The sequence below is a fragment of the Dromiciops gliroides genome, chromosome 4, assembly GCF_019393635.1.
Source record: "Dromiciops gliroides isolate mDroGli1 chromosome 4, mDroGli1.pri, whole genome shotgun sequence".
Lineage (NCBI taxonomy): Eukaryota > Metazoa > Chordata > Mammalia > Microbiotheria > Microbiotheriidae > Dromiciops > Dromiciops gliroides.
Window position 1 is genome coordinate 285,395,290 of NC_057864.1, and position 19,037 is coordinate 285,414,326.

The following is a 19,037-nucleotide window of genomic DNA, read 5'->3' on the forward strand; positions in this document are numbered from 1 at the left end:
CTTGGAAATTCACTTAACCATGTTTGCCTCAGTTCCTCCTCAATAAAATGAATTGAAAAGTTAAATGGAAAGCCACTCTAATATCTTTGCCATGAAAACCCCAAATGGTGTCACATTCAGACATAACTAAAATGACTGGACAACAAAAGCTTTCTCTGAAATTTATAGCTTGAGAGGTTTGTCACTGCCCAAAGAAGTTGTGACTTGCTCAGGGTTATGAATTAGTACATTTCAAAGTTAGGAGTTGCCCATTATCTACAATAGAATGTAATCATGAGATAAGCTACTTTTTAGATGTTTTTTGTTTGTTTTTATCTCTAGCACTAGCCATAGTAACTGTTATATAGCATGTACTTAATGAATTGCATTGAACTTTGCATTAAGTAATCTTAATGAGTCATTCAGAAAAATTCTTCTTTCTCTTCCCTTTCCCTAAAAGGAATAGTTTTGCTAAAATTTAAAAAAGAAATATATATTTTTTTGTTTTCTTTGTGCCATCAGAAATGTGTGTATCTCTTTGTCATCATCTACAAGTGTTCTAATCTCATGCTTGTAAACTCTTAAATTCTCTTATCACATTCTGTCATTCCAAGTCTTTTTCCAGCTCTTGATTCTTAATCAGTTCATCACTCCAATGTTTATTATCTTCACCATCCTTCACTATCTTGATACCTTGATGAACCAGTTCAGACCTTTTTTGAAGACTTTCTAAGTTACCTTTGCCTAGAAAATTATTTCATCCTGTCTCCTTTGGGTTTTGCTGCTCCAGAAAATCTCTTATGGCATAATTTGAAGATATTCAGAAGTGTCTTGGAGAGAACTCAGGCAAGTCACTGCCTTTCCTTTGTCATCTTGGCTCTGCCTCCCAGCTTTGATTTCTTATTATGAAAATTTGCTGTATATATCCTTTAACCATTTATCAATTAGGAAATGGTTCTTATTTTCTTTTTTTAAAGTCATACTTGCTTTACTTATGGGGAAACTGAGGCACAGAACCACTTTGCTTAAAGTCAGTCAGCTACCTTGGGCCACATCCTCTCCCCCAATTGCTTGTGTTTGACTGCTTAATTGCTAGGGATGTCTAGCGGACAGAAGGAAGGAAGGACAAACACTTTCTGGACAAGTTAAAACTCCCAAGCCAGCCAGCACTGCCATATGCCTTGAGGCCTCTGGTCTCAGAAAGCACCTGGGAAGAAAGGAGTAGAGGGGCAGCCCCCTCCCCTGTCCACCCCTCTGGGCTGTGCCTTCTCCATGTGGGGTCCTGGAGCTTGGTTGGTTGTCCTAAAATTGTTCCAGGATCCACATGTTCCATCCCTATTTAACTTCACTGAGAAGTTAGTAATATATTTCATTTGGGGGGAATAAAAGTTTTTTCTACAGGAGGCGAACTCCCAGGGCTTGCGTTCAAGAAATTTCTTGGAGTTCAAACTTCCATGAATGGGGAGGGGAAGGAATGAGGATTCCTTGCTCCTACTCCAGAGCCATTCTTAAGGACCATGTCTTTGTCAACTTTGTTAGTGACAATTCAAATTCTTCCAGATTAGAACTCAGGTTCTCCTGAATCCAGGACTAGTGTCCTATCCACTATGTCACCTAGTTGCCCCCTGGGTGATTCTCTTAAAAACAAAAGTCTAATGGAAAATGCAGAGCAAAGTCCAGGCAGGCAGGCAGGCAGGCAGACAGACAGACAGACAGACAGAAAGCAATCGAGATCTTCTGAGCACCTCCTCCAGGCCAAGGATTTTCGAGATCCATCAGGAATCCTCTACTTCAGAATCCTCCATTGATATGAGAAGCCCAGCATTGGCACTTCTACTTATGCTGCTTCAGTACAGGCAAGTGAAGTAGGATGTAGCATTGGGAACAGCCTTCCAGAACATTGTACTCTTCCTCCTCTTCACCCTGGGCAGGATGGTATCTGGTAGCCTGAGAACTTATTAACACTTTAAAAGCATGGCTTTCTTTCTTCTTTGGATGGACAGCCCTCTTTCTATGGATGCTTGAGCTGATTCTGGCTCCCACACGACTGGAGAAGGCTGTTTAGGCCTCTAGCAGGCAGGCATCAAGGGAGCCCAGCAACTCTGTGAAGTGGTGCCATTCATCCCAATGCTGAGAGAGATTTGCTTCTGAAATGTCTTGACTACACACAGGGCAGCTCAGCTTTCTGGGAGCTTTTCTGGGATTTCTAGGACTGGGCACACTGGTGTCCTCCTGGCCTGTCAGCCATGCAGGCAGAACAGTTTGCTCACTGTTGAGGGAGGCCACAGTTTGGCCACCACAGCTGGTCTCATTCTCTCTCTCTTTTTTTTTTTTTTTTTGGTGAGGCAATTGGGGTTAAGTGACTTGCCCAGGGTCACACAGCTAGCAAGTGGTAAGTGTCTGGGGCCGGATTTGAACTCAGGTACTCCTGAATCCAGGGCCAGTGCTTTATCCACTGCACCATCTAGCTGCCCCTGGTCTCATTCTCTTTCAAGTGGCTGAGCAGAATGGCCAGTTTGCAGAATTCACATGCGATGGTGTTCTCAGGGCACTCAGCCTCATGAGATTTTAGCAGATACTTGTGCATGCTTTGAAGACACAGAATGCACTGGACCTGCTTGTGCCCATTCTGTTGATGGTCCTTCATCTCCTTCAGAATGGCCTCCTTGCATTCTGCACAGATGGTCTAAAACCTCATACAGTAGGCCTCATGGAGGGAGAATTAGGCAGAGGACACTTTTTCCCCACAGTTTGTATAGAGTTGGAGGTCCTCTTCCACAGTGCTTCTAACACTCAGGGCCTTTCTGTTTCCAGAATGGTGGGGCACTGATCTTCTAAGGCCAGGGAAGAGAATTGTAGTAACTGTTGATGAGCTATTATGCTTTCTTCATGTGTCTTCTGTACACTGAAATGGCTCTTATTTTCATAAATTTGCCTTAGCTCCATATACATACACACATATTTGCATGTGTATTTCATGTATCTGTGTCTGTGTATGTGCATGTGCATAGGTTTCTGAGAACCCATGTATATTTGACCATGAATGTCTTTAAAAAAAACAACTTATGCTGTAATGAAGTTTAAGGTTAGTGTGTATTTGGAGATGGGATGTTGAGACCTTCTTGTACTTTAGTCTTATTGTTCTTCCTCCCTTTTTTGACAACATCCCCATTAGTGGCCTCAGGTTCTCTCAAGATATCTTCTTTCCACCAATACCTTTCAGTGTTTACTCAAGCAATTAAAATTCCTTTTAATGGCTTTATACTTTGCCACAGTTATAAAATGTCTCTTGCCTATAAAATTACCTTAAAACACTTTGACTCCTTTATTCTGATCTCATTCCTGATAGAATTTTAATTTATTTATTCATTCCTTATATTTTTATTTATGCAAAGTATTAAGGTAAATGATGAAGGCTTGTGCTAAGTTATTACAAGGGAAACAAGAATTGAAGGTTAAGGGAATTGATACATGGACTTCTGTCTTGCCTAGTTAGACTATTAGATTAAGATGACCAAATGGCATGCTTAGTTTAAGGCTTATGTGAAATCTGTTATTTCAGGCCCCAAGAAAAGTCCTCCCAACCAAAACTATCCATATGAGGATAGAAGACCAGTTCCTTGGAGGTGATCAGGAACCAGAGTATCTATAAATGATCTGGGTATACTCAGCCACAATCTGAGAAATAGCTTATTCCCATTTGGAAGCTTCTTCTTAGGTTTTCTATAGTATAGTTATCTTGCATCAGAAAATCAAGTGACTTAGAAAATAAACAAGAAAAGAGAATTTTAAATCACTCATCTGAAAGCCATGATCAAAAAAGGAGCCTAGACATCACTTCTAGAAATAACCAAGATATCCTAGATATCCTAGTACTAGAGGATAAAATTAAAATTGAAAAATAAAAATCACTGGTCACCTCCAGGAAGAAATTCCAAATGAAAACTCCCAGAAATATTATAGTCAAATTCCAGAGCTCCCAGGTCAAAGAGAAAATATTGCAAACAATAAGAAATAATTCAAATATTGTGGAGCAACTGTAAGGATGACACAGGATATAGCGGTTTCTACATAGAGGTCCTGGAAGGGGATGGAGGTAAAATTACAACAAAATATCACCTATTCAGCAAAACTGAGCACAATTTTATAGGAGAAAAAATACATTTAATGAAATAAAGAACTTTTAAGTATTCCTGATGAAAAGACCATAGTTGAACAAAAGTTTTGACTTTCAAATACAGGACTCAAGAGAAGCATAAAAACATAAAAAGGAAAGAAAAATTATAAGAAATTTAATAAAGTAAAGCTGTTTGTATTCCTACATGGGAAGATGATACCTGTAACTCTTAAAAACTTTATCACTATTAGGGCAGTCAGAGGGAGTATACATGGACAAAGGGCACAGGTGTGAGTTTACTATACTGGGAAGATATTAAAAACAGAATTAAGGGGTGAAAAGAGGGAAACATTGGGAAAGATGGGGGAAAGGAGGGGTAGAATGGGGTAAATTATCTCATATAAAAGAGATATGAAAGAGCTTTTGTAGTAGAGGGGAAGATGGGGGATTGGTAAGCAATACTTGAACCTTACAGACTCAGATGGGTATAAAAACATATCTTGGCCTATAGAAAACTGTAAGGGAGAGAGAAAACAGAAATAGGGTAGGTACTTGTAACAGAGGGCAGATTCAGAAAGGCAGTGGTCAGAAACAAAACACTTGTGGGGAGGACAAAGGAGAAAAGACAGCAAAAGGGAGAGAAATACACTGCTAGAATATGAATACCTGTGAAATGAACTCACTCATAAAACTGAAGGTGATACTAGAGTGTATGTAAAAGCAGAATCCTATGGGGTGTTTTTTGTTTGTTTTTGTTACAGGAAGACCAGAAGCAGAGAGAAACACAGAATAAAAGTAAAAGGCTAGAGCAGAATATATTATGCTTCAGCTGAAATAAAATTGCAGGGGTAGCAATCATGATCTAAGACCAAATGAAAATAAATGAATGAGTGAATAGATGAATGAATAAGTAAATAAATGCTTGAACAAAAAATAAATGAATAAATAGCTGAATGAATGAATGAATGGATAAATGAATGAATGAACAAGTGAACAAATAATGAATGAATTAATGAATGAAGAGATAAATAAATGAGTGAACGAATAAGTGAAAGAATGAATGAATCTACTTAAAAAAGATAAGGAAGAAAACTACATCTTGCTAGAAGGTACCATACATAATGAGGTAATATAAGTGCTTAACATATCTGTGCCCTATGCATAATATACACATTTTTAAAGTTATTTTAAAATAGTCACAGGAGGAAATAGAAGTACAACTATACTACTGGAGGACTTTAGATTTCCCTTCTCAGAAAGATAAAAAATATAACCAAGAAAAAGAAATTAAGGAGGTGAATAGAACTTTAGAAAGGTTAAATATGATAAATAGCTGTATAAAAATTGAATGGGAATAGAAAAATATATTCTTTTTTTCTAACTGCTGCATATCATGTACACAAAAAATGACCATGTATTAGGATATAATAATCTCATAACCAAATACATAAAAGCACAAATATTAAATTCATCCTCTTTGAATGATAATGTGCTAAAAATTATATCCAATCAAGGGATGTGGAAAAAAAGATTAAAAATTTAATTGGAAGAAAAATAAACCATTGTAAAGACTGAATGGGTTAAAGAAAACAACGTAAAAATAATCAGTAATTTCATTAAAGAGAATGACAACAATGAGACAATATACCAGAATTTATGGGATACATCAAACGCAATACTTAATGGTAAATTTATATCTTTAAATATTTACATCAATTTTTTAAAGAACAGGTCAAGGAATTAGGCTTGCATTTTTTTTAAAGTAAAGAACAAATTAAAAATGTCCAGTTAAACACAAAACTTGAAATCCAGAAAATCAAAAAATATTAATAAAACTAAAAATAATAAAACCTTCAAACCAACAAAGGAAATTTAGGAACTCATTTTCAGGAAAAAATAGATAAAATATTGGTTGATTTGATTAAAAAAGGAAAAAATAAAACCAAATTAAAAGTAGCAAAAGTGAAAAGGGTGAATTCACCACCAATGGAAAAGGAAATTAAAGCAATTATTAGGAGCTATTTTCCCAATTATATACCAATAAATCTCACAATTTAAGTGAAATGGCTAAATATTTATAAAATTACAAATTATCTAGATTAATAGTAAAGAAAATAGAATACCTAAAAAATTATATCTTAGAAACATAAATTGAATAAGTTCTCAATGACCTACATAAAAAAAAAATCCCTAGGACCAGAGTGATTCACAAGTGAATTCTGACAAATATTTAAAGAGCGATTAATTTCAATACTGTACAAAACATGATTATCCCTTCCACATTACAGGGGTTAGGGCCACAGAGCCCCTGTTATCTGGGAAATCTGAATAAAAACATTTGTCCGTACTTTCATATCAGAGGGGAAGATACATTTTTTCCTCCTTTTTTTCTTTTTCAGGGTGTTACAGTATCTTATTGTAAAATTTGCGTTAAGTATTTGGTGATAGGCTCAATATCATGCTGGCCTTCATGTGTCACCTGTAGCTTCTGCAAAATTTCAAAAAATTTCCATTTAACAATACATTGAAGCCACAATGGGGAATAACTGTATTTTGAAAAAATGACAAAAAAGGAGTCCTATTATTTTTCTTTTAGGACACAAATATTTTGCATATAGCTAAACTAGAAAGATTGGAAACAGAGAAAGAAAACTACAGACAGATTTCCCTAATGAAAAACATAATGCTGGGAAAACTGAAAACAATTTTGCACAAAACAGTTATAAAAGAACATCTAATACCATATAAAAAGATATGTTCAAAATGTACACACAATTTGGACATAAAGGGTAATAGCATAAGCAATTTAGGCAAACATGGAATAATTTACCTCTCAGATATATGAGGAAACAAAAGTTAGAACTTTGCTAGATGTAAAGTAGATAATTTTGATTATATATTGTTTTTTATGTATTTATTTTATTCTGAACTTAAATGAAATAAACATTTCCATAGTACAGTAGAATAGTATTAGAAAATAATCCCTCCCCTCCCCCTTCCCCAAAGTGGGAAACAATCTGATATGGGTCATATACGTATGATCATGTAAATCACCATATTCATCACTTTGTACATGCAAACTTAATCATAAAACAATTATAAGAATGTGCAAAATAGCATGCTTCAGTCAGTTCAGTCAATATCAATTCTTTCTTCAGATGTAGATAGCATATTTCATCAATAGTCCTTTGAGATTTTCTTGGATCATTGTACTGTTGAGAATAGTCAAGTCATTCACACAATTCTTCATCAAACAATATTGCTGTCTCTGTGCACAGTGTTCTCTTGGTTCTGCTCACTTCCCAATACAACATATCATACATGTCTTTCCAAGCTTTTCTAAAATCATCCTGCCTGTCATTTCTTATTGCACAATCATGTTCCATCACCCTCACATACCACAGTTTGTTTAGCCATTCCCCAAATGATGGACATTCCTTAGATTTCCAATTCTTAGCCACCACAAAAAGAGTTGCTATAAATATCTTTGTACAAATAGGTCTTTTTCTCTTTTTTGGAATGTCTTTGGGATATAAATGAAGTAATAGTTTTGCTGGATCAAAGGGTATGCACAATTTTATATCCCTTTTGGCATAATTCCAAATTCCTCTCCACAGTGGTTGGATCTTTCACAACTCAACCAACAATGAATTAGCATCCCAGTTTTGTCACATTCCCTCCAACTACCAATATTTTCCATTTTTGTTACATTTGCCACTCTGATAAGTGTGAGGTGATACCTCAGAGTTCGTTTAGTTTGCATTTCTCTAACCAATAATGATCTAGAGCATTTTTAATATGATTACTGATAGCTTTGAGTTCTTTATCTGAAAACTGCCTGTTCAAATCCTTTGACCATTTATCAATAGGCGAATCACTTCTATTTTTATAAATTTGACACAGTTCTTTATATATTTGAGAAATGAGGCCTTTATCAGATATATTTGTTTCAATAATCCTTTCCCAGTTTTCTATTTCCCTTGTAATTTTGGTTACATTAGTTTTGTTTTTGCTAAAGTTTTTTTTTAATTATTTAATCAAAATTATCTATTTAATATTTAATTTAATTGTCTATATTTTCTTTGTTCCTAAATTCATCCCCTGTTCATAAATCTGACAAATAGACAATTCCATACTCCCTTAATTTTCTTATGGTATCATCTTTATGTATAAATCATGTGCTGATTTTTTACCTTATTTTAGTATACGGTGTGAGATGTTGTTCTATACCTAGTTTCTGTCATACTGTTTTCCAGTTTTCCCAGCAGTTTTTGTTAAATAATGAATTTTTGTTCCAAAAGCTTGGATCTTTGGGTTTATCATATCATAGATTACAATAGTCATTAACTGTAGTGTAGTTTTTGTCTATTCTATTCCAAGAATCTACCTCTCTATTTCTTAGCCAGTACCAGATTGTTTGATAATTACCACTGTATAGTACAGTTTGAAATATGGTACTGCTAGACCACATTATTTTCTCTTTTTTTTCACTGATTCCCATGACATCTTTGAACTTTTGTTTTTTCAAATGAATTTTTTAATTATTTTTATCTCTATAAAATATTTTTGATATTTTTCAAGATTTATTTTCATTTACTTAACTTCTTTTTTATTTATTCTTTGGTTAGATTTATCCAGTTCTGAGAAGGGAATGTGAAGGTCCCCACTAGGATAATTTTATTATCTATTTCCTCCTGAAACTCATGCAACTTCTCCTTCAAAAATTTAAATGCTATATCATTTGGTGCATATAAGTTTATTATTGATATTATTTCATTGTCTATGGTACCTTTCAGCAAGATATAATTTCCTTTGTTATCTCTTTTGACTAGATCTATTTTTGCTTTTGCTTTGTTGGAAATTATAATTGCTGCCCCCTGCTTTCTTTCTTTCAACTGAAGCATAATAGATTTTGTTCCAACCCTTTCCATATACCCTGTGTATATATCTCTGCTTTAAATGTGTTTCTTGTAAACAACATATTGTAGGATTTTAGTTTTTAATCCAGTCTGCTATCTGCTTCCATTTAATGGGTGAGTTCATCCCATTCACATTTATAGTTATGATGATTAAATGTTTCTCTCCATGCTATTTTTCTTTTTTCTTTTTCTTTTTGTTTGTGTGGGGCAATGGGGGTTTGGTGACTTGCCAAGGGTCACACAGCTAATAAGTGCTAAGTGTATGAGGCCAGATTTGAACTCAGGTCCTCCTGAATCCAGGGCCAGTGCTTTATCCACTACACTATCTACCTGCCCCTCCATGTTATTTTTCATCTGTTTATCTCCCTCACTTTGACTCCCCACACTCTCTCTTCCCACAATTGATATTGGTTGTGTGTGTTTTTTAAATGCACAAACAAAACCAAAGAAAACAAGGTTAGAAGGAAAGTAAAAGGCTAGAAAATAACTTTTATAAATGTCTCTGATAAAAGCCTCATTTCTCAAATAGAGGATTGCATCATATTTATATATGTCATTCCCCAATTGATAAATGGACAAAGGATATGAACAGGCAGTTTGTAGACAAAGAAATCATAATGATATTCAGTCAATAAAATGCTCATAATCACTATAGGTTAGAGAAATGCAAATTAAAAAAAAACTCTGAGATACCATCTCATACCTATCAGACTGTTTAATATGTCAGAAATGAACAAGTATGCAATGTGGGATAATTTGAACACTAATGAACTGTTGGTGGCATTGTGAAGTACTCCAAATATTCTGAAAAGGAAATTAAAACTATGCCTGAAATGCTATAAATTTTTGTATACACTTTGAACCAGCACTAGAACTACTAGGACTGTATCCCAAAGAGATAATGAAAAATGAAAACAAATACTTATTTGTAGAAAACTATTTGTAGCTCCTCTTTTTGTAGTGACAAGGAATTGAACATTGTAAAGACAATTCAATAGGGCTCATGATGAAAAATACTATCTACCTCTGGAAAAACAAGTGATAGAATTTGAATACAGATCAAAACGTCCTTTCTTTTCTGCATTTTTTGTTGTTTTCTTTCACATGATTAATATAGAAATATGATTTGAACTATTACACATGTACCACCTATATCAAATTGATTTCCATGACAGGGAATGGGGAAAGAGGGAGAGAATTTGGAAATCAAAGTTTTTGTTTTTATGATGAATGTTTAAAAAATGTTTTTTATATTTAATTTGGGAAAAAATAAAATATGATTTTAAAATAAAATAAAATTATTTTACTAACTAAATTATGTTAATGTAAGCTTTATAATGACTGCTACTAACTTAACCATATTATCTTTTCTGGGAAGTATAAAGCAGTATTGTTGAATTTAAATCATCTCTTATTTATGGTATATAATTCTGTAACAATGATTTCAAAGATGTAAATTTCAAAAAAAAATAATTTAAAATGTGGCCACATTCTACTTTTTAATATTTCCAAGATACTTATGCCCACGTATGTGACCCTCAAACATCTTCAAATAATGGGTTCAGTGGGCTCAATAATTTGCTAATTATCTTTATCCCTTCTGAGAGCAGTCCTTTCATTATTCTTTAGTCATGGGAGTTTCCTTTGTAAAGGATATGCACTATTGTAGACAGATGTCTAAGTAAGGAAACAGAATATTCATGTTTTATTCTCAATACCTGCATGACCTTCTTTAATCTCTCTGAACCTCTGTACTCTTAGATGAGCAAAATGTGTCTTTAAAAAAAAAAAAAAACTACCCATAGAACAAAGGGATTATATTGGTTAATATCGCTTTTTTATATAGTAAGGCAATGGTTAATTTTTTTCCTAAATGTAAGTAAATGTAAATTGTATAAAGAAGTGATTTTATTTTAACCTTTCAGGTGTGTATGTGTGAGTCTTTTGCATATAGTATATGTGTGGGGTATGTGTGTGTTTGTTTGTACATGTGTGTGTATATGTGAGATGGACTCCTTTGACAGTCTGGGGAGATTATGGACCCATTCTAAGATTAATGTTCTTAAACACATAAAATAAAATACTTAGGATTACAAAGGAAACTAGTCACATTGAAATAATATTATCAAACTATTAAAAAATGAGAAGCTGACAGACCCCATAATTGTTGCCTCTAAAATAAAGGCATAGTCATGATGTGGATACTTAAAATTAATAAATATTTTTAAAATCAATCTTTATGCAATTCTTGAATTCACATTTGAGTCATCTGTTTTGCACTACCATTTAAATTAGAAGTCCAAAATACTTAAATTGAGAAGGGCAACAGTTAATTGTGGGGGCAAAAGTTATAGTAAACTTCTGTAGATAAAGATCTGTTATAAAATATACTAAAAACTTATTCATATATGTGTAACCACAATTCTGAAATAGATTTGAACAGGCAACTTTAAAGTAGTAGTTTTTGTAGCAGGAAAAAATAAACTAGAAACACAGTAAATGTTCATCAATTGGTGAATGGCTAAACAATTTTCACTACATGAATGTAATAGAACATCACTGTTATAAAAAAATTAAAAGCATGATGAATACAGCAAATTACGAAAAGATAGAAGTAGAGAAGAGTGATGAAAGAAAAGCCAACAAAATACTAAAACTGACAAAAATAATACAAATATAAAGAACAGAGACTACAAATTAGTTAAAAGTGAATTCTGTAAAATTACAAAGAACAAAGGAAGAAGAAGAAGAAAAAGGAGAAGAATGAGAATGAGAATGAGGAGGAGGAGGAGAAACAGAAGAAGAAGCAGAAACAGAAGAAGAGCATTTTAATATACAGAAAATAACTGAAGGGAGTTAAGGAAAGTCATGCCTACCCATTATATTAATAATACATTTATTATTATTATTATTATTCATATATAGAACTATTTTGAAAAATATTATCAATAAATATTTGTTGTACTTCTCAGTTTAACACTTGTAAAATATTACAAAAAAATAATACAAGTGTTTCTCTTGTAAAATAGCTAAGAATTATTTTTATAGATTGTTTCGTGAAAATGGATGATAAATGTTTTTTGAGGAAAGGTAAAATATGGGCCATTGTTATAAAAAGTTTTGAAACCAGTGACATAGGCCATAGATTTAGAGCTGGTAGGGAAATTTAAGTTAATCTAGTTCAACATCTGTCATTTTACTGATAAAATAAATAGCCTCATAGAGGTTCATTGATTTGCCCAAATTCTAATATCTAAATGACAATGCTAGGATTTTGAAATCAAGTTCTTGGATTTCACATTTTTCTTTGTTTTCCCCAGTTCTTCACACTGTACTACATATTACTTTTGTTTCCCCTTTAATGTTTTTTAGGTATCTCCACATGTTACTTGGCAAGTAAAAGACCCTCATGCTTTTATGAAAGTCCTTCAGTACTCATACATAGACCTAAATAGTTATTATGAAGAATTTAAACTAAGCATTTTACCTTAGCAAATATTCCCTTTTGGTGTATTGTTATAGTGATGAAGTGACCATATATTCATAAATGCAAACTAAAAGGGGATCTCAAAGGTCATTTATTCCTATTCCCTAATCTTACAGATAAGGGAATTGAGGCCCAGGAATTCTTTGACTAAGGTAACAAAGGTAACAAATTTCATAGGTAGTATTTAAATACAGGTACTGTGACTCCAGACCCATTGTTTTCCCTTCCCCACCCCAATCCATCCTGCTGCCTTGGACACACTAGAGCAACTACAACATAGGTCTTTTGGTTTGTGGGGACCAATTTTTAATTGGGGAGTGTTAGCTAAGCAGTTCGCCACAATATTGGGGCAAGGAAGGAAACCGGCAGCCTCCCTCAAAACAGAACAAGATTTATTTTAACAAGAACAAACATAAAACACACACACACACACACACACACACACACACACAAACAGGATCAGTAGGATCAAGGGAAAGGAAATAAAATGGGGAAAGGGAAATTATAATACCTGAAAAATACCACCACCCAGGAATCAGCTGAAAATATGCAGCAGAACGCCTGTTGCTCTCCAGCTTCCACCTAGAATGCCCAGTTCTCCTCCCCCAAACCTAGAAACACCCCCACACAGTCCCAGCCAATAGGATGGCCACTCTGACAGTCACATGACTGCCCTCACTAGGCTTCCAATCATTATAATTTTGCCAGTCCCAAGTAGGCATCGGAGAGTGGTGATGACATGAGGTGCCAGAGCCCTGGCAATGGCTACAACCAGTGGGTGGAGCACCTTGCAGTTTGCAGAGCCCCAGGCCAGTGTGCACTGAGGCATAAAAACCTCAAATAGCAATTAATTCTTTACAGGTTTCACCTGTATTCCTTCTACTAAGTTTTTCTTTCTCTCAAATTAGTAAGTGTTATGAGAGTTTTAGCCAAGTGGAAAAACTTTTCCTATATGCTTAAATTGGTGCCTTGATATTAAAGAAATCTGGCTACAAATGCAGTATAGACAGTAAAGACTGATATGCATAAATATAGACAGAAAGATAGACATACATTAAGGAAATGGTAGCCTCACGATGACTCGGTAAGGTAAGGAGTACCAGTATCATCATCTCCAGTATATATCATCTCCATGTTGTACATGAAGAGAAAGGTTCAGAATGGTTGTCTGTTGTGTAGTTTCATAGCCAAAATTCAAATCCTGCTTTTCCTGATTCAGAATGCAGTATTTTTCTCACAACATTCCACCAGGATGAAATTTTTAAAAACAAACAAACAAAAAACCTTAAAGTATAATTAATTATAATTAGTAGCCCATGGGTATCCAGTAGCAAATAGTTCTGAATAATTCATTAAATAGATTGAATCACTTAAATTCTGCCCAGATGAACTCTTTTAAAACAACTTTTCCCAATCCCCTATACATGTTCATGCACCACTTCCCAAGTCATATATTTTTCTAGTTTATATGTTCTATATGCTAAATAGAATTTAAACTTCTGGAGGTAAGGTAATATTTTATATTTTTCTTTGATTATCCAAAATATAACACAGCATCTGACACAAAAAGGATACAACATGTCTTTGTTGTGAATCAATTAATAACATTTATTTAGATAATAGTCACTGTATTGAGTGTGATCTTATTACAGATTTTTTTTTTAAAAACCCAAGGTTCTACAGTTCTAAAGTGAGTTTTCTTTTTTCTATTTAATTGAAAAATAATAATTTGGAAATTATATGAATGATATCATTACTATTATATTCAATGGTAATATGCAAATAATTTCACATATTAAATTACACTATCTATATTTAGCTGACAGAGCTTTGAATTGTTTTTCTTTAAGTTGTTTTGTGTAAATCTATTTTATCAGGGAATTGAATTATTATAAAATAAATATTAAATCATATGATTTAGGTCAGAATTTCCAATGTATATTGACATTCCAATACCTTTTCCATAGAAAATGAAATATTTAATACTGTGATAATACCATTTCAAATTAATTTCCATCAATTTAGTCTTCTTGGTGAAATCACTTCACAGAGATGAAAAGAAATGGTTAGAATGAAGTTCATGCCTGACTGCTTTGAAAGACTTAAAAAAAGTGTATGTATGTTTATTATTTATACATATATGTGTGTAGATATAGATAGCTTGCTTATGCAATGTCTGCTGATAAAAGTGTATCAGAGATTTATATATATTCATAAATTCCCATAGAAATCTTCATGTTTGGAAGTTAATTAGACTAATGTGGCGGTAAAAAATAGGAACATAGAAAACAATATTTCAGTATACAAAAATCAATTAACATTTATTAAGCACCTACTATATGCCAGGTATTGTGATAGATGGTAGGAATACAAAAAGAGAGAAAATATAGTCCCTGACCTTAAGGAGCTTATAATATAATGGGAGCAACAACATGCAAATAAATATACAAAGCAAGTTATATAAACAGTTAGAGAAGGTTTTCTATAAAAGTTGGGATTTTAGTAAAGGCTTAAAAAGAAACCAGGGAAATCATGAGTCAGAGCAGAGGAGGGAGAGAATTCCAGGCAAAGAAGAGAGCCAGAGAAAATGCCCAAAACCAAGAAATGGAATGTCTTGTTCACAGAACAACCAGAAGGCCAGTGTCATTGGATGGAGGAGTTCATTTTAAGGAGTAATATGAAAGAAGCCTGGAAAAATAGGAGGGGACTTAGGTTAAGAAATGATTTGAATGCCCAACAGAGAATTATGTATTGACTCTTGTAGGCAACAGGGAACTACTAGAGCTTATAATTATTAGGAGGACTACAAACCTGATAATATGAGGGTTTCTACACGCAATGCTGGGTAGAACCAGGTATCAGTGCCCTTTATAGGAAGGTTGGGAGGGGGGCGGGGGGCAGTGAGTTGAGTTTTTTTTTCCTCAGAGTTGGGAAGGGATTGGAAGTGTCATAGTCTCTGAGAAAATTCCAGAGCCAGATTGGATCTCCCCAGTTCTGGATGAGGATATTGAGGTTATGTTTACTAGTCTTTGTCAGGATTTAAGGAATTAAAATTTTCTTAGTGTCAAAAAAAAAAATAATAGCTCTTGAAACAAGATGTTGATTATTTATTTTCTTCTTGGACAATTCAAAAAAATTCTTTTCCTTCTAGGTCTATGAATAAGAATAATTTAAAACCAGAGCCCCCATACTGGCAACTTCATTCTGTTCCTTGAAAAAAATTAAGAATCATAAATAAAGGTGATAGAAAGCAAAATTCGAGTTCCTCCAAACTCTGAGGAATTCTTCCAGCACCAAGAGTCCCTGCTACACAGTATTCCAAATAAAGTAGCTGTAGGAGTGTATTTCTGGATCATGTAAATTTCTCTCTGATCTCTCACCACCATTTGTTGCTACTTTAACTTTTGTAAAATCTTTGTTTGATGAGCCTCAGACTTAAATCCATATTTTGGAAAAATAACATACAAGGACCCATTTTTAATGTTATGTACAAATTATATGAACAGGACCTTCTAATCTAGAGACAAGAGATTCTAGGACTGTTAGATAAGAGCAAAGACTCCTACAGGCATTAGGTTGACTCCCAAAATAAATATTGTAGTAGGCTAACCAATAAGTTGCCATTGAAGTAAGTGGATACTTGGTAAATGAGGTACAGATTACATATTTGAGAAGAAGGAAAACTAATGAGAATGTTGGAGGTATAAAAAAACTTGATGGAATAAATGTTGTACTGACCACAGTTAATATGTTTATTTGATAGGCAGGTAGACTAAACCCTGAAAATAGATAATTGAATATGCAAAACTGGTGGCAGATTCATGAAGTTGGGGAACTTTTAGCAGTAGAAAACTCACAGGGCTCAAACTTTATAGATTCATGTAGCTAGCTGACTGAGCAATACAATGCTGGCTCTTTTGAATTTCATAACTTGGCCAGTGTTGACAGTGGTAGGACCAACTGCTTTCCACAAAATCATTTAACAGATATTGGTAGCAAAGGAGTGAATTATTACAGAGTTTGCAAACGTTTATCAAAATCAGGAGAATTAATTCCACAACAAAAGGGAGACCATTCTCAGAAGGTAGATCCCAGCACCCAGTTCAAATATATCTCCATACATTTCAGTCATTACTCATTATATTGGTCAATAGTAATTATCATGATAAATAACTTCTCTGCTCCATTGGAAACAGCTTGGTCTGTTGTTGTTTCACCAAATTCAACTGAATTTTCCCCATCCAGAGGCTTAAATATGTGGTCTGAGAGAAGGATGGTCATCAGTGTACCATTCTTAAAGGCCAACATCACTCATATCCACTATAAGGATTCAGCTGATTGTAATGCCATGATTTGGAATAGGAATCTGTCAACACAGTAAGAAGATATATAGAGTGTTACAGCAATCTATTAGACTTTCTCCTTAAACATAATCTTTCTTTCTGGATTTTTAATTCAAGCAAGATCAACCATAAGGTATTGATGACTTCCAGAAACTAACAGTGACAACACTTGGTGCTCATGCTCTGGTGAGGTGACTGCTGTGGGCTCAGTTGAGAGGGCTTCATTGGTCTCTCATTCAGTCAGTCAACCCCTTATCCTGAGATCTCATTGACTTTTATCAATGAATATTATCTGGAAAAAACAAGAAAAATAAAATAATTGTATTGCTTACCAGGAAAAGGTCAATCAATATAGGGAATGTCATCAGAAAGATGTATGATGAGAAAAAAGGAATCTATAATCCAGTGTAAGTTGTCAGCAAAATCATAAGAGTACCCATACTTTTATCCATAATTGGGTGGACATCCTTTGGTGGATTTATGAGATTATACGGGTTAGCATCACTCAGGATGGGAAAGCATGGTTGAGTGGTGATCATCATCACTGGAAGAATACCTATATTGTTGAGATCACAGAATTGTCGATATCTTCATAATTTTAAAGAATTGTAGAATCTTTAATTTGGAAAGGACTTCAAAGTTTATCAAATCCTTCACACTCCTAGGAAGAGAACCACGTTACAGTATCTTTTGCAAGGTATTTCTATTGTGTTTTTTTTTCCAGTCTCTACTAGAAGTGAGGTAAATCCATTACCTCCTGAAGCTATCTATTCTAGTTTGTATTAATTCTGAGTACTAGAAAATATGTCTTATGCTGAGTCAAAATACCCAATTTAAACACATTTCTGGAGTGTTTTTCTTTGGGGCATGCAGAACAAGTCAAATCACTCTTCTACACTATGTTAAAGTCAAGCCAAATTAATGAATTGCCTACAGTGTGTCAGGAATAACTCCAACACTGTCAGTCTCCTTATATGTTACCCATTCCAAGATATATTTGTATGATCAAGTTATGCTACTTTCCTTGCAATTCTAAAAAACAAAACAAAAACAAAACTAAAAAAAACATACACAAACACCACTATATGCTCCTGTTCTGTGCATTTCCATTAGCTATCCCTGATGCCTGGAATTCTCTTCCTCCTTGACCATTTTCATTATAATCCTGGGATTAGATCAAGATTCAACCAAAAAAGCACTTTTAGCTGATGACTTTTCCATGTCCTCTCTCTTAGGTCTAGAGCCTTCTACTCTCTTACCACTAATCTACTCTGAGTATATCTTATATATACCTATTTATATACATATTGTTTCCTGAATTAAAATGTAAGCTCCTCAAAAATGATTCTGTCTGTGCCTTTCTTTGTATCCATACCACTGAACATAGTACTTGGTGCATAAGTTCTTCATAAATGCTTATTGAATGATCCCTTTCTCTCTGTTCAAAACCCCTTCATTGAAGTAAAAGCCTTCATTATTATTCACCTAGATTGGGCCCAGATAGTGGAGTAGAAGCAACAACTCCAACAAACCTACTTAATGTTGTCTTCCAAACATTTTTTAATGCCTCAAAACAAATCTGGAGTGGAATAGCCAACAAAAGTTTTGGGTGAGATATTGTTCAATCCCAAAATAACTTAGGAGGTCAGCAGGAAAGGTCTGTGACACTGGGGTAGAGGCTGGCTTAGAGTGAACATAGTTTGGCAACACCAACTGTGGGCCTGGCAGGTAGCTATGATAATAGCAGCAGTATAAGTAATAGACAGCAACAGCAGCTTCAGGAGCTCTCAGTCCAGCAACAGTAAGAGGACTGGGCAACTAGTCAGAAAAAAAATATGAAGGACCTTGAGCTGGCAATAGACAAACGATTCTTTTCTATTGCCCATACACAGTTTGAGGTCATAGTTTGAAGGTAAAGAGGAGCACTTTCACTTGAAGCCACAAGGGAATGGGGTCCTGGACAGAGTTCTAGGGCAAAGAAGACCACTAGCACTTGTAGATACAGATGGGTAGGGTGCCTTCCTGTTAAAATACTAGAGTATAAAACAAAGATCACTCAAGAAACATCAAAAACTTACATACTTCAAGAACTAGCTCTAAAAACTGCAATGCAAAAAAGCCTGAGGCTTAGGAAAGTGCCTCCTTTCCATTAAAATAAAAGTTAAAAATTGAGCAATAGACTGGAAAAATGA

General features: G+C 34.3%; 1 pseudogene; it reads right to left on the bottom strand.

The window, feature by feature from the left end:
- Positions 1-1,770: 1,770 nt before the first annotated feature.
- On the bottom strand, positions 1,771-16,810 carry LOC122755037 (annotated as a pseudogene).
- Positions 16,811-19,037: the final 2,227 nt, after the last annotated feature.